Here is a 6,000-nt window from a genome sequence, read left to right as displayed (position 1 = left end):
GAAGGGGAAAATGTTATAGTTTTAAATTATCCTTGACCCCTGGCCCTTTGGCTTTATCCTTTCCAAGGACCCCTAGCGGTAATAAAATAACAGGTTATCCCCCTTGGTCGGAGTAAGCCCTTCCGACATTACATCATTAATCACAGACGTGTATTCTTTGTTCGTTAATAAAACCTATATCAACGGTTTCTTTTCCCTTCTCAGATATTCTTTTCAGTTCATCACATATATATATATATATATATATATATATATATATATATATATATATATATATATATATATACAAAAACAACAACAACAACAAAAAAACAAGAAAAAAAATGTCGATATAGTGTTTGAACAGTTAAAAAGCATTCGGCTTAATTGACGAAATATTCCGACGATCCGGGTCAAAAAACTCTGCAAGAAGAGTACCAAAAAAAGTATTAATACATTTAAATAATAAAAAAAGAAATATTTTTCATTGTTAAAATGAAAAATATTTCTTTTTTATTATTTACTAAATTAGGTAAAAACAAATAATAAAAATACAAGACTTAAAATTACAATAAATGAAAATAATTGTTTTTATTTTCTGCGAACTTGCTTTTCCGGTTTTCATCTGAAATATCGACCTCTATCCGTCAAACTCGTCTCGTTTTAATTAACATTTTAGCAATTCATCATTTCTTTGTTGAAAGCAGATTGAAAGTAAGTATTAGTTGAAATCATTTGATTTTGGGACTTCTGTTTTGTTTTGTTTTTGTTGTTTTTTTTACTACAGTGGCGAGTCCAAATTATTATGTTTCGTTTGGTTTTGATATTGACATGTTTGCATATAAACGAAGACTTGTAATATTATAGATATATGTATGGACGAAGAAAATGAACCATTATCCTTTTTAAATGAAACTTATGATTTTTGTTTTTTTTTTTTTGGTTCACGTCTAAATTTTTATAGTTTTTGAAAGATCTAAATCTAATCTGTAAATCTCTTTACGTGTTAAAAAAAAATTACAGGGAACAAAATTTTCATTCGAATAAATTGACTTAAATATCTTTGGAAAAATTATTATCAGTTTTCTGAAATGATTTCAACAATAATTGATGAATTGAACTCATAAAATACCGAATGAAAGAAAATGTACCCTTTTGGTACTCATGTACTTAAGTTACCGTGTTGAAATAATACTGTTATTATTTAGAAAGCCATTCTTAACATGGGACAAAAAGGGTGTTTTGTAATTATTCTGTACTTTCACTTAAGAATTTAATAAAAGATATCGTAAAACTTGAATTAAAATTGAAAATTCTATTTCAAATAATAGCACGGTAACATAAGTGCATAAGCACCACTTTTTCAAACTAAAATTTCTATAAAAACAAAAAAAACAAAAGACGACAATAATTTGTAAACACACAAAAGTATGGATCATGGGAAGTGTAATAATTACATTTAATTTAATTTTGTTGCAATAAAACAGGAAATGTTTCTTTTAATTAGAATATTTTTGAATGTACACAAGTAAAAATTTGTTTATTTTCATATTGTTATATTGAATAAGCGTATGGTGGCGGGGAAGAAACAGACAACATAAGTTTAATTTTAAATAATTGATTAATCAATCGTTTATTTTGAAGATAAATTCATGTCTTGGCAATTTGTTTGATTAGCATAAGATCTGCAGTAGTCCTTGTCGATAGAAGTAGTAGTGTCAATAGTGTTCACATCTTGCTTTGTTTCACGAACAGCCACCTCCTCGGAAAATACTGTGCACCTCGACCAACTCATCTACGCTAATTGATGAATAACTGTAAATTAAATGGGTATAGAATAAAATGTGGGTGTGAGTGCACTGAAAACGATGTTGTCATCCCTAGGATACAGCAAAGTGTGTGCTAACAAGGGTTCGTGAATGCTCACATAAGACCTAAAGAACCACCAAGTTAGGACTCGTTGAATAATATGAAGCCAAATATGACAAATCTTGGACGACATTATCACTTGTGACAGGATGTGGTGTTATCACTACAAGTCAGAGTCCAAATGACAGTCGATAGAATTGCATTACTCACACTCTCCAACAAAGAAGAAGTTCAAGATGCAGGCATCTGTAGGCAAGGTGATGCACATTATTAACTGGGATTGCTATGTAAGGCCAGAGATATGGGAAACAGTCTTTCTGCCACACAACAGCAAACGACACAAAACTTTGATGGCGGAAGGTGTGACAAAGTTTGACTCAATGAAGCTACCATATCCACAACTAGTCTCTCCATCTTCGACAAGAACCAAAACAAGAATCTCTGATCAAAAACATGGCACACTATCAACCAAGCTCCAACTCATGTCTTGTGGCCAATGTTGTGCCCCTATTTCTGTTTTGCAAACATGTTAATGGAATGTACTCTAATGAACTCATTGCATGAACCCTCAACATATTTTCCCTGACAAACCCATTTAGCAGCAAACTCCCACTCCTTCACTGTAGAGGTTTAGAGATGCTGAAAAGATTTCTACTTTAATAATTTCTTTCCTCGGCTAGATTTGGAATTCCCTCCTCGCTTACTGTTTCCCTGACTTTACTGACATTCAAAAGTTTAAATGCAATGTAAACTGAGATCTTGCTCATTTCCTTAAATAATCCGCTGTAAACATAGTCCCACATAATAGCCCCTTATGTTTTTTTTGTTGTTTTTTTTACATAGGCGTCACCACTTATCAAGGCCGATAGGCCACTCAAGGATAAGGGTTAAAGACTGTAGAGTAGTCAAAAGGACAATATAGTAATGGAAGTTCGGTAAATTTGTTAATTTAAGTGGAATGGCTCATCAGAAACTTGTTCACGTTGGACTTGAAGACAACCATATTATAGACAGCTGGAAAGCAGGAAAACGGAAGACAATTCCACAGGCGTGCAGTTCTAAGAAAAAAGCTTTGATCATAGAATCTATGTTTAGGTTTAGGCACAGATAAAGAGTGGGGAAAATTATTGATAAAAAAATGTTTTCAGCTAGTCTAGTGTTTCTTGTGAAAGTTTGGCGAGGGGGGACCATAAATTGAAGCTCAGTTGAACACTTTTCATGAAAATAACGATAAAGCAGAGACAAACTTGCAACATCTCTTCTGTGAGATAGAGGTTGCAGCGAAGAGAAAAGGACATCTCCCACCAGGCCACGATCTTTCAAATCTTGTTAAAAATGTAATACTTTATGTCAACAAAACCTTTTTATTAAAGTTATTCTTCAAGTAAAAAAACGGATGAATTCATTTTTTGCATTTTCATGAAAAACACTGTAATTAAATTTTTGTTTTCAAATGTTTCTTAAATATTACAAAATAGTCATTATAGTCATAAGAGTAATGGTTGAAGCTCACAGTATTTATGCTGGAGTCCCTCAAGGGTCCATTCTGGGCCCAACTTTCTTCCTGATCTACATCAATGATCTCTCAAATCGCATTCTAAAATCATTCATAGACATTTTACCATCTATAGCAACACATCAAAGGCTGTAAATGATTAAGTTCTCTCTGCTTCTCTCTCCTCTGATCATGAGCATGTGATACAATGGGGAAAGAGGTGACTGGTTATTTTTAATGCATCTAAAATCAAGCTTTTGTCTTTATACCATCAATGTTCTGATCCCCATCAGGCATCAATTTAAATGAATGCTTCTCATCTTGGAGAGGCTCCATGTTTTGATAAGATTCTGAGCTTGACCTTTACTCCTGATCTGAAATGAAACACGTACATCAAATCTCTTGTTAGCTCGCTGGAAAAATGATGGGATCTTTCTACCAGTCCATTAGATATCTCACTGCTGATGCAATTCTCTATCTTTATGAAATTCAGGTATGTCCAAGGATGGACTACTGTTGCCACATCTGGGAAGGAACTGCTAGAAACACTGTATCCTGCCTTTGACAGAGTTCAAAATAGACTTTCTAGCCTAGTGCGGGGATGCTCTTTTCATTCCCACAGAAGAGACGTTGCGAGCCTGTCTCTGCTTATCATTATTTTCATGGCAAGCACTCATCTGAGCTCCAATATATAGTCCCGACTTGCCAAACTTTTACAAAAAACACTCATCTAGCTGAAGCCACTGTCAATAATTTCCACCACTCTTTATCTGTGCCTAACCCTAAATGTAGATTCCATGAAAAAATCGCACGTGGAACTGTTTTCCATTTGCCTATTTTCCAGTACTAGAATTTGGGAGTCTTCAAGTCCAACATAAACAAATTCTTGATAAACCGTCCCCTTTAGTAATCCAATTAAACAAATTCCCACTGCTAACGATTACTACGATATTATCCCATTAACTACTATACACTCAATAACCCTTATCCTCGAGTGGCCTTCGGACCTTGATAAGTGGTGAAAAATAAAAAAAACACTGACGATAATGATCAATGTCACCAAAGAAAATAATTCCCAAATTAACAATATTATTATCTTGTATGTTCAATATTTTCACAAATAATAATAATAATAGTGTCGCACAAAATATTTCATGTGATTTTAATATTTTCTTAGAAAGGATTATATTTTCCTTATTGGCATAAATGTGTTGACAGTAGGTAATTCGTACTGAAAAATTTTTATTAAAAAGTTGTTACATCTTAAGACGTTAATTTACTTTTCTTATAAATAATTCCAGAAAACTAATTTTAATTTTTCAAGAGATTGTTACAATTTATTTAAATAAATACCTGAATTTTTGTGTTTTTAATCGTCATGATATTTTGCAATATAATTTTTTTCTAATAAAGATTAACATAATTTTTTATCTTTCAAAAACAATAAAAATTTTAACACACACTATTAAAAAATTACTATCAGATAAGTCTCTTTTTATAAACTTAATCCATAATGGCCATTTTGAATGTACCTCAGTATTCATTTATTTTAAAATCATAATTAATCTATTCTTGCTATTGTAACTTCATTCTCTTGCTAAGAATACGGTTTCCTACTAAGGTTTATTCATTCACTTGAAAACTACTTGTTGTCTAAAGAGAGAGTGGGCTGTGGGAAAAACAGAGAAGGCTTACTGCTTTAGCCTCCTTGCGTGTGTGCATTGGGAGTTGGCAGAGAAAGGAAAAGAATTAAAGATGGTGCCTGTAATTTTTTTTTATATGTGGTCTCACAAAGTATCATTCCACGCATGCATGTGAGGGGTACCTGGGCTGTATAACAGCTCACGTGGAGAAGGTAAGGGGGAGCACTACAAGAATCCATATTATTGTTGCACGTTACTTTGTAGGTTTATGTTAGATTTTGATACACATGTTTGTTGGACTTTTCTTAATGTCGTCTGCTGTTTTACATCGTTTCACAGCTTTCAGATCATAACCTGTTTCGGTCTCTGGCCTGAACAACATGATCAAACTGTTTTTTGGCAACATGATGGCTAACGAAAGAAAACCTGATGGTAAAACTACAAAAAGTAGATGACATTGCCACAGTGATATCGTTGTTCTTGGAGGGAGACATGATGGCCCTGTACTTGGAATGGAATGAGCGGGAGCAGTCCAATGCTGATGCAGTTTGAGCCAGATTGACCCAGGCTTATGATGAGGGGCTGTTTGAAGCCTACAACAGATTAAGAAGTAAGGTTGGTGAGGGAATCCATCGATGTATATGCTAATGAAATCAAAAGGTGGAGTTGACAGGAGTAGAAGGCATGAAGTGGGTCATGTGGCTAAGATGGCATTTTTCATTGAATTCCTGAGTGTCAAGACGATTGGGTGAGTGAGCTGCTCTCAACTGCAAATATACTAATGAGCACCCAATTCTCTCGGTCAGTAGAAACAGCTCAGAAAGATGCAAGCAGAAGCTGGACAAGACTGTGGGTTGCATGTTTCGAATGTGGGGGTCCACACCTGCGAAGAGACTGCAGAAAGTTCTTAGAAAAGATGGTGTGCTACAGAATGGTCAGCTTGCAGTGAACTGCGCAAATCCAGAGAAAACTAGCAGGGAGGGGGGGGCTGCAGCATCGGTGGCTGGCCCAACT

The 6,000-nt window shown here is 34.4% G+C and overlaps 1 protein-coding gene across 1 annotated transcript in view; it reads left to right on the top strand.

Annotated features, from left to right (window-relative positions):
• The first annotated feature begins 325 nt into the window (after window positions 1–325).
• The window catches only part of LOC145270141 (uncharacterized), a 52,401-nt gene continuing 46,726 nt past the window's right edge, over window positions 326–6,000 (top strand). Inside the window, exon 1 of the mRNA XM_080125751.1 lies at window positions 326–693. The gene's annotated coding sequence lies outside the window, so the exon portion shown is untranslated. The remainder of the gene's footprint in view (window positions 694–6,000) is intronic.

Source organism: Euprymna scolopes, chromosome 46, assembly GCF_053919585.1.
Source record: "Euprymna scolopes isolate OS-2025 chromosome 46, ASM5391958v1, whole genome shotgun sequence".
NCBI lineage: Eukaryota > Metazoa > Mollusca > Cephalopoda > Sepiida > Sepiolidae > Euprymna > Euprymna scolopes.
This window is presented reverse-complemented; position numbering and strand designations above follow the sequence as displayed.